This window comes from Pteropus medius, unplaced genomic scaffold (assembly GCF_902729225.1).
Source record: "Pteropus medius unplaced genomic scaffold, Ma_sr-lr_union100, whole genome shotgun sequence".
NCBI lineage: Eukaryota > Metazoa > Chordata > Mammalia > Chiroptera > Pteropodidae > Pteropus > Pteropus medius.
The window spans coordinates 1,952,159-1,963,412 of NW_024345481.1; the positions used below are offsets into that span (position 1 = coordinate 1,952,159).

Genomic DNA, 11,254 nt, shown 5'->3' on the forward strand with positions numbered 1-11,254 from the left:
TACGTTTAGGGAGATGCTATGAAGGAAGAAGCCAACAAGGAGGATAAAATGGAGTGGCTGGTGAAGAGGAAGAAAAGGGAGACATGGTAGCGGGGAAGCCTAGAGAAGCAGAGAGTGGTCGACCACGTCACCTGATACTTAGATGTTCAGCAGGCTGTGACTCAAGTAAGATGCAGGTTATCCCTGACCTTGATAAGAGCTGCTTCCATTTCATGGTGGAGACAAAGGGCAATTAAAATGGACAGAGAAGAAAATGAGAGGTAAGGATAGAAGGCAATGAGTTAATCCTTTTAAGGAATTTGCTAGGAAAATAAAAGAAAGATAGGATAATCTCTAAATATCTAGAAAGAGATGTGGAACAAGGTAGATCTCGTTTCAAAAGATGATTATTATTAAGACATGATTGACAGCCCTGCGGAAGGAACTAGTAAAGATGATTTGATTAAAGTTGCAGGAAAGGAAGAGAGTGAGGTCCTAGAGAACAGGTGAGGGGACAGATTCCAGCACACATGTTTAGGGTGGGCTACATGTCTGCAGACACAGGTCAGTTGGTGGAACTGGAGATGAGAAGTAATAACTATTTGTTTCTCTTTTCTCTCAGAGTATAAAATACAGCCATCCACCTAAAGTGAAAGATTCAGAGAGTGTTGGAGATTTGATAAAGATAATCACTGCTGGTGGCTGGATCATTTCTGCCATAATAGATGTTACAGATTGGATGCTATTTTCCTAAGAAATCTTCTCTTAGCTGCTGTAACACCCACCACATTATGTTGTCATTCTACTTACCTCTTACCACTTCCTCAATCAGAGTCTAGGTTTAGAGTTTGAACCCAGTGCCTGGCTTGGTGTTCTTCACAAACATTTGTTAAATGAGTCATTGCGTGTATGAAAAGGCCCTGTGTCAACAGAGTTGATACTTTAAGTAGTTTTTGAGGCATAAATGATGATTTTCAACCAAGTCTAAAAGTACCTTCTCAAGAAAGGAAGTGAATATAAGCTAATTATTAAACAACCAGTAATATTGTCATCTAGATTAGAAATTTAAGTATAGTACCTCCTAGAACAATCCCACAAGTTGTTTTTAGAGAATCAGAGAAATGATTTTATACTAACAAATACTTGCCTTTAAAAATCAGAGAGTTGTTAATATAGAAATGACTTTGAAGGGAGAAGATCTCAGCAAAACCAGTGCCTCTCAGATTTAATCAATGAGATGATATTTAGAGTGAAATAGTTTCAGAAATATATTATTTTATTCTAAACCTCTCTGGGTTCCATATACTCTTGATAGGCTACCTTTTTTTTTTTTTCAAGAAGCTATATTAAGATTTGGAGGAATAAATTCTCATTATATGTCTCAGCTCTAATCTTTTAATAACTGAAATCAGTGTGGGTAGCTGACGCTTAGACACATTTTTCTTGAAAATGTAACCTTCCTTCATTTCACTTCAGCCTGAACATCTACCTTTTACAATTATTTGTAGTGCACATCTGCTGGTGATAAATTCTTCTAGCCCTAGTTTATCTGCAAATTTCTTTATTTTTTCTTAACTTATGAAGGATATTTTTGCTGGACATAAAATTTAGGGTTGATGGTTCCTCTTCTTTTCCCCCAGCACCTTGAGGAGATCATTCCACTGCGTTCTGGCCATCCCTATTGTGTTCTTCTCTATGTGATATGTCCTTCTTCTCTGGCCTTTTCGAAGTATTTCCTCCTTATCTTTGGTTTCCACCAGTTTGACTATGATGTGCTAGGATGTGATGTGGCTTTCTTTGTCTTTTTGCATCTAGTCTGCTTGGGATTCACTCAGCTTCTTCATCTATTTCATCATATTTATAAAATTGTGGCTATTTTTTCAAATATTTTTCTCTCCTTTTCTCTATTTTGGGGACTTCAAGTACAATTTTTATTGCTATCTTTTTCCTTTTTTACTGTTCAGTTAGATAATTGCTATTGATCAATCAGTAAACTCACTGATTCTTTTGCCATCACCAATGTATGAATTTTTTAAATTATATTTTCAGTTCTAGAAATTACAGTTAGTTATTTCTCAAATAACTTTATTGAGGTACAGTTTATATAGAATAAAATTCATTCATTTTAACTATACAAGGTAATGATTTTTAAATAAGTTTACGAAGTTGTGTAACTATCACCACAAGCTAATTTTAGAACATTTTCAGCATCTTTTAAATGGGATCATATAATATGTGGTCTCTTGTCTCTGGCCTCTTTGACTTAGCATAGTATTTTTGATACATACACCTCAAAACGAAGTGTATGTATCAGTACTTCATTTCTTTTGATTGCTAAATAGAATCCAATGAATAGACCACGTTTCATTTATCCCTTCTCAACTTGGTGGACATTTTAATGTTTCTACTTTTTGTCGATTATGAATAATACTGCTATGGCCCTTCGTGTACAGCTCTTCTTATGGGCATATGTTTTTATTTCTCTTGAGTAGGTACTTAGGAGTAGAAGTGCTGAGCCATATGGTAAATCTACTTTTAACATTTTTAAGAAACTGTAATACTCTTCTATAGTGACTATATCACTTTCTGGTCCCATTCACAATGTATGAAGGTTATATAATTTCTCTATATCCTATCAAACGCTTGTTATTATCTGTTTTTTTTTAATTATGATTCGTGTGGATGTGAAGTGATATTTCATTGTGGTTTTAATATGCATTTCCCTAATTAATAATATTGAACATCTTTTCACATGCTTATTGACCATTTTTTAATATGTTCCAATCTTTTGACCATTTTTAATCGGGATATTTGTCTTCTTATTATTGAGGTATAAGAGATTTTTTAAAAAATATATTTTGTGTACAGGTCTTTTATCAGATATATAATTTGCAAATATTTTTCTCCCCCAGGTCTGTGGCTTATTTTTTTCTGTCTTAATAATATGCACAAAAGTTTTCTTGATTATGTCTACTTTATCAATAGTTTTCTTTTATTGCTTGTGATTTTGGTGTCATGCCTAAGACATTTTGCCTAATTCTAGGTTATGAAGATTTTCTCTTAGTTTTCTTCTAAGAGTTTAATCTTACATTTAGATCTATGATCTATTTTAAATTAATTTGTGTGTATTCTTTGAGGAGAGGTTGCAATTTTTTTGCATGTATATATCCAAATTGTCTCAGCATCATTTGTTGCAAAGACCGTCTTTTCCTCATTGAATTGCCTTAACATGTTTATTGAAAATCAATTGACCATAAAAGGAAAAGTGTAATTCTGGACTCAGTTTTGTTCCATTTATCTAGACGTATATTCATATGCCAGTACCCCACTCTCTCTATTGTAGTAAGTTCTGAAATTGGGAACTGTTAGTACTCCATATTTGTTCTTTTTAAATATTTTTAATAGTTTTTAAAAATAGTTTTTGTTTCTCTGCTGAAATTTCCTATTTGTTCATCATAAGCTAGCTATATGTTCTTGAGCATAATTATATTAGTTGCTTTACAACTCTTGTCTGATAATTACAGGATCTCAGGGTTGATCCCCATGACTTCTTTTCTTTTTAAATACGAGTCACATTTTCTATTTCTTTGTATGTCAACTAATTTTGAACTGCGGGCTGGACATGTTCATGCTACATTGTGGAAATACTGTATTCTGTTATACTCTTCAATTTCATTAACAAATAACTGTAGAAATAATAATAAAATTAGAAAATCACTCTTTGCAACTCCTAATAAGTAATCGATTGAGGTACCAGTCTTTAATGAATGACATATCCATTGAAGTAAGAAAGTTGCATAGAATCTATATATAGACTCACAGATTTCTTACTAATTACAAAGTGAAAAATTTACAGTGAAGTGATCTTAATTCCTAACTCAAGTGAGCAAACTAGTGTCACCAACAATAAGGGACAATATTCTATTATATGCTTCCTGATACGATATGATGTACACAGCTTAATATAAATCTAATTGAACCGTTAGCCAGCTAACAGAAAATATAACAGAGCTAATCAAGTTAAAATATCAGGAAGAAACAACAAAACAAATTCAAAATACGGTACATTCTACAAGAAAATTGGTCAGGACTCATCAGAGAGTTAATTTTTAAGTTAAATAATTCGGGGACCTCTTCTAGGTAAAAAGAGACCAAAGAGATGTAACCAAATGCAGTGTAAGAAATTTGATTGGACCTGGATTCCAAAAACCAGCTTTAAAATACATTTTTAAAACAAATCAATTGAAATTTGTATAGGGAAGAAGATTATATAATATTAAGAGGTTTCTTGTTGTTAATTTTATCAAGTATAAATAATGATAATTTGTTGATATAAAAAGTTTTTCTCTTTTTGGAGATGCATACTATACCATACCATTTTCAAGTGGTTCAGAAAAATATAGAGACAGAGATTGGATATTTGACTAAATAAATCATATGTGAAAACATGTAAATAATAGCTGAATCTAGGTGATGGGTATATGAGTGTTTATTGTAATATTAACTTTACTATATGTTTGAAAATTTTCTCAATAAAAGACCAAATTAAAAAAGCCTTTGCCTACCCAACAGATATCAGACTTCTAGGTAAGAACAGACCCCAATACATTTCTGCTAATCTGCTTCCTACCAAGATTTTGTCATTTTCTTTTTCTTTGGAAAAAAATGCAAGACATTTTCCATGCCACCATTTGCCGATATCTCTCATACCTGGGAGTTCTTTCTTTATCCATATAACATCAGATAGAGAAAAAAAAATTGAGATGGGGAAAAGGCAGAAGCTTCTGTTGCCTCTGAGGCCTTCCATTACAGTGGATGATGAAGAGCTGAGCTTATCTCCCAGATCTGGGTGTAAACATCCAATCCGGCTGCTGCAGCATCCTTGACCTACTAATGCACAGCCCAAGCCTATGCTGACCCCTGAATGTGACAGCATTATTCCAACTCAGCAGTTCGAAGTGAGCTCCTTTTGAGGGTATTCTATTAGTGATTCCATCTTGTCACTGCCCACGGAGGTCTTTTGCATCCCACCCCACCACCTCATTCCCGAAATAAAAGCTGTTGAATAGTTCAATCAGCTTCATTAGGTGGCTGGTGTCAAGTACTATTATAATCTCTGCTGTGATTTGATGATATTCCCTCACTTTGTTATTTTTCAGCTCCTAATTGCACCCTATACTTTTGACATCTCTATTGGACTGATGTTAATGTCAACTTGTCCTGATTCATGTGCTCTATTGAAATCTGGTACTGAGGCAGCGGGAATATGAAGCGGTTGAGGACTTTTTGAAGTGCTCTGCCTACAAGCCTTTCTTTTTGACTTCTGTAGCACCGAGAAGTAATTTTATTTTCGAGAAAAGAATAAAGGCGTATGAGTTTGAAATTTTACATGATGTTAAAAGTGCATCAACTAATGTTCAAATTAGAAAGGGAAGAGGCATGAAAGGCAGTGCAATAATACTTGATAGTAAGTTTTGGGACAAATTAAAATAACTTGAAAAAATTTACACTCAAACACATCCTGAAAATGAAAACAGGTTCAGAGAAGAAAATAAAAATCAGCCATAAACAAACCCTCATTTGTTATCTTTTGGTCATACAACTTTAAAGATTATTTTGCACACAGATATGTACTTTTTTATTTTTTATTAAGTGCAATGAGACAATAGGCATTTATTTTATAACCTGTTTTATATACATCATATGCCAGACTTATTTTCATTTTATTAAATATATATGGTTATAATTTATATAGTCTTGTTGTATCCCATTCTTTAATAATTTATTTAAACAATCCCCTACTTATGAAAATGTATATTGTTTGAAAAATGTTTCCTTAATGGCATCATGTTTCTAAAAACCCACCGTTCCCACCTGAACCAACCACTTTGACAGTCAAATCTCTAGTCCTACTTTGGAAAATTCCAGCCTCTTGCCTCCCACGGTGACAAATAGATGTAAATGTCCTTCAACGGATAAATTTGAGAAACATGAGTAACAAAGTAACAAAGTTATTACTCATGAATTCTTGAAGTTCTTAATATGGCTGTAATTCTTTATAATCTGTAAGAGAAAAATGTGGCAATCATCCTTTCCCAAACTCATCTCCTTACAGAGCATTTCGAGGACATAGTGTTCCATGGAAAACCCTTTAAGAAACAGTGTTCTGTCTATGGCCGTTCCACCCTGAACAAGCCTGATCCCGTCTGATCTCAGAAGCTAAGCAGGGTTGGGCCTGGTTAGTACTTGGATGGGAGACCACCTAGGAAGACCAGGTGCTGTAGGCATAAAAAATAAAAAAATAAGGGATCGTAAACTGACAAGGTCCTTGCAATCTGTGAGGTCAAGCAAGGTTGCCTTGCCTAAAAGGAAAAAGAAAAAAGAAAAGAAAAGAAACAGTGTTCTGATCTTCTGCAATTATTATCTTTCATTAATTTCTGTTTGGGTGTTCTGCTACCAATTTAAGGTCAACATTTTCCCCCAACAGATTTAGCATATTTATAATCATTAATTAATTTAAAAAAGCAATTCAAATTCACTTCAATAAAAGAGACATTTATGGTATATTTACTATATGCCAGGTATTGTATAAAGTGGTAGAGATAAGAATGTCTGTAAGAACCAAGTCCACGAGCTTCTTTATCATTGGGCCCAAAGAACAATTAATAATTTTAGTGAACATTTAGTGTTTTGCTGTCCCAGTTCTGACCAATCAGACAGTCATAATCTCCTAAGCACAGAGACTCAATTAAAGCCAGTCAGATGTCATTTGGGGCTATTGTGACTGCTGAGAAAGAAGTACTCACTCCTTCCTCTGGATTTGAACTTGGGAAAAGCTGATCTGAGGGCTGCTGGGTCTGAGGATCAAGTTAAATGGATGAATGCTTAGCCAAAAGACAGGGGTGAGGTTCCAGTGAGCTGAATGCAACTGTTCTTGATCCACGTGGAGTTTAGTTACATGAGCAAATTCAAATGACTTACATCCCAAAGGGTCCTTGCTCATATAATGTTGTGTTTCTTCCCTTGTGAAAAATCATTCGAAATATGTTAGGAAACTTTGTTGGCCGAGGATGAATATAATTTGGTATAAATGAATTCTTTTTTGATGATTTAGAAAAACATAGAGTGAATTCTAAATGTTGTTTTTTTAACTAAATCTTTGATCTCAGTTTGTTTTCTTATGATTGACCTATTTTTCTTTAAAGTGGAAGTACAATGAATTATGATTAATTGAAGGTTTCATTTAGATTTGGTTTTAGTTGATAAAGCCCTTACTATATATATATATAAAAAATGCCATTCTAGTAAATGACCAAATAACCTAGATAAGTTTAAGCAATATTTGTTTCTCCAAAATTGAGGGGATTATTATTACATGATCCTACATGAACTATGTTTGTTTCACTGAAGCCTGAAGAAATCTACTTTTAGGTTATATCAGAGAAGTCTCTGATTCGGAACCTAGATTAAACTAGAGTCCCCCGATAATGTTATCTTAATAACATTTTCATTGGTTACGTATATATTTCTCTCATCTGGAGGATCCTTCTGAGTGAGAACTCTTTCCCCCATCTGGAATCTGCCAAATTTCTATCCCAATCAGTGATAACATTTCTAATCTCATCCACAGAGTGAATTTTTCTTAATCTTGCTGCTCAAATCTTAGATCGTTGGGCTGTTTCTCCTCAAAGTTCAAACCCAGCATCTCTAGCAATGGTATACCATTTGACCACTGAAGTTTAGCCTAGCCTTTTGCAGAGAAATTTGGTCTAGCAAATTTTCAATAATAAAAAAATAATCAGTTGTGATAGATGTCAGCACGGATGACATAGGCCTGCAAGTTTTAATGGTATTATTCAAACAGCTGTAATAAGTATATAATTATGTTATGTAAGTCTATTATATTATCTGAATAAATCAAATGATGGCATCTTTTTAGGTATGACAATGAACTGAAAATGCCTCCTGATGCAAAGACTACTCTCTTGGCATATGTCCGGAGAAGGCTCAGAATGCCAAGTATCTTTTTTACTAGTTTTATTTAGGCTACAAGAGTTGCCTTCAAGAGATAGAGATTAAAATAAAATAAATAATCCCCCCCCACCACCACCACACACACACCCTCCATGTCCTTTTATCTTTCTCCTTTTCTGATTCACGATAGAAAGATCCGGAACTTTTGTGTGAAGACAAACTAGCCCTGAGCCTTGGTGTTCATAAAGCCATATTGATTTGATTTCCCAGAATGAAAAAACATGCCGTAATCTTTTCGTCCTATTCACCAACTTACAAGAAAAAAATGTGTAGGTTTGTGGTCTGAATTTGATTGTCTTCAAAACTGTATATACTTCATGTGCTCGTTGGCTCTATGAGGTTCGCATATCAGAATCGAGACCAATGGCCTCTCTGGAACAATAGGGAAAGAAAAAGTGGTTTTGCTGATGGGCTATTTCTTTAAGACAGAATTTCCCAAAGTATACTCTATGGGATGTTAGCTTTTGGTTTGATCAGGAATCAAAGGGAACAACAATATCTATAAAATAGAGGACAAAATAGAACTTGCAATAAAAGCAGGACAGCATAGCAAAGGGAACACAGAAATATAAGAGGAGATGCTTGGGGCCGCTTAGGAAATTTTAACACGATCTTTTTTTTCCCTTTAGAAACTCGACAGTGCACTAACTGAGCCTGGTGAGAAGCCATGGCCTTATTGTTGCATGAAAGTTATATTTGAGGATAGAGTTGGACATGGTATGATTTCAAAAGGTTGTAGAAACACAGTTCTTATCAACAGTGGGAGGCTAATTTTTCCAACAATTTTGTTCCTATTTCCATTTACTAACATAAAAGTTGTGTCTTGTGTTAGCACGCTAAAATTCTTTTTAAAAAGAGGTTATAAATTAGTTTATAAATGTAATATTGTCTGTTTGTTTAAAGCAGTTATTAAAATAATGGTATATATTTACATCATTACCAATTAATACTTTAATTCGCTCACTTGCGATGTCTGAAACACTATTTACTGAAATTGACAAGCTGACAAAGAGCAGAACTAATATACAATAGGTCCAACCACGGATAAATCTGAATTAATACTGATCAATTCAATCAATACATGGGGACCTGAGATTAAATTAAATTGAGCTAGTAAATGCCTACTTGGATTAGTTTACATAAGAGGATAAGTTTATTCGGTAGTCATCAATATCCTATTTTTCATGCAAATCATCAGCTTATTTTCAGTGTCTATCTTCAGTCTTTAGCCCACATAGCAGATGGAAGTGGCTAGGTGGATGGGGGAAACACATGTGGAGCGCAGGCATTGATCAGGGATTAGAAGAAACTGCCTCCTCAATTCAGAAGGGAAATACGTCAAGTGCTCATCACGCTTCACGAGCCATCGCACCTAGAATGGTGGAAGATGCTGGTATCGAAGTTTTAGTGGAATAATCTCAGGCACATGCTTGATTGGCTCTAATTCAACGAGGCTGCTCAGCCGTTTAGTTTGCTTGACCCTAGACAGATGACTTACAGTGTATTGGGCAGGTGTGGACACGATTGTGCTTTCGAAAGCAAATAACACTGTGCGAAGCTTTTCTTGAAGTTTGATTATATGCCACGTGTCTCCTCAGCGTTGATCAGGTATCTCTTGCCTTTGTGCTAAAAACTTCCTTCTGGATATAGATAAGATGGGATTCCATAGGGTGGCTGCTAGTTTTTGGTTAGTTACTGAGAAAAATCAGTGTTTTAGTAGAAAAAGCATGGGAATTGTCATCGCAAGAACTGAACTTACAAACTTTTCAACTTGGGCAAGTCGCTTAGCTTGAGCTTCAGATTTCTCATGGGTAATTTCAGGCTAATAGCAACATCCTTCCAGGTTTTGTACAGATCAAATTAAGACATGCACTTGAAATGTCTTTGTAAACTGGGAAGTGAGCCAGGAATTTTGTTTTTGTTAGTTAAAACACTTTAACTTGCTTATCACTCATAGACATTTACATATGGCATATTTTAATATAAAATAAGTTGCTGAAAATCAACTAATGCAATACTAAAATTATATTTAAGTTTAATCTTCAAGATTTCAAATACTTGAAGCACGTTATTGAATTATGTGCCGTAGAAACACAGGAAAGAATGAGCATATTGGTGAAGTGTGAAACACAGGGCCAGAATTCTTTTCTACATCTTAATAATAAAATAGCTGCAAAATCCAGGAAAGCCAAATAAGAGGAGTTTTCTGACTGCGAACACTTTTTTGGAAAAGACACAAAGTCCTCAGTGTTACAGTATTTATAGTGTTATAAAAGTAAAGTTATTTAAAACTTTGCCATAGTTGAAAAACTGCCATATGTATAGACAACTCCTCTGGCATTAAACCTGTTTCCTTTTTCCTCCCCCTGCAAAAGAAGATATTTAGTGGTTTTAAAGAGGTTTCGCCTGGTTGAAATCTTCTGTACAATACTTGCTTAATGAGCTGATTAACAACTGTTACTGAGAATTAATGAATCAGATCACAGTGGTAATCACCATATTGCAAATGGCTGTGTTGTAATAGGTTATGATGGAGCCATCCATTTCACAGTGACGACTCTTTTGTATAATGAAGGTATCTGAGCAGATTGCATCCCAGGTCTCATTGAAGAAACTCCCATCATGTTTTTGATACAGGAAAGTCTTTTGGAATTCCCTCAACAGTAAGCAACAAAAGACTCTATTAGTAGAATATTATTCTATTAAGCACAGGAAGCATTTTGATCTTAAATAATTATTCACAGTGCTTTAAAAATCTATTTTAGCCTTCATATACTTATCAAAATCCAAACACAGAGAAATCATGCCATCTGATTAGGCATCTGCTTTACCGTAATTTGCAGTAGAATGGCAGATAAAACATAAATGGCTACTGCAAGGGGATTTTAGTTTTGACAATTTGCTGTTTGCCAGATAGCTTCCAGTTCAAAATATTTAATAAAATAATTTTTTTTGCAGTTAAGGTAGTTCTTGAAATCTCATAGTCTTGCATTCTGAATTCCATTAGAGAATGCTTTAATAATGAATAGGTATCTCAAAAAAGCTATTATAAAAATAACGAATAACTATGATTCTGTTATATAGGCAGCAAATAATGTGTTGTCATGTGCTAATATTGAAATTAGAGATATAACTAACTGATTTTGTGTAGTTGGTTTTCTAAATATTTATTTAAAAACTAGACTTACTCATTAGTCTATGTAAGCTACATCATTCCCTTTGCAGTATAGCCTCGTGATTC

General features: G+C 34.3%; 1 non-coding gene across 1 annotated transcript; it reads left to right on the plus strand.

Annotated features, from left to right (window-relative positions):
* Positions 1-6,147: 6,147 nt before the first annotated feature.
* Positions 6,148-6,266, plus strand: LOC120611452 (5S ribosomal RNA). The gene has a single exon (XR_005655211.1). It is a non-coding gene; the product is annotated as a 5S ribosomal RNA (ribosomal RNA).
* The last annotated feature ends 4,988 nt before the right edge of the window (positions 6,267-11,254 follow it).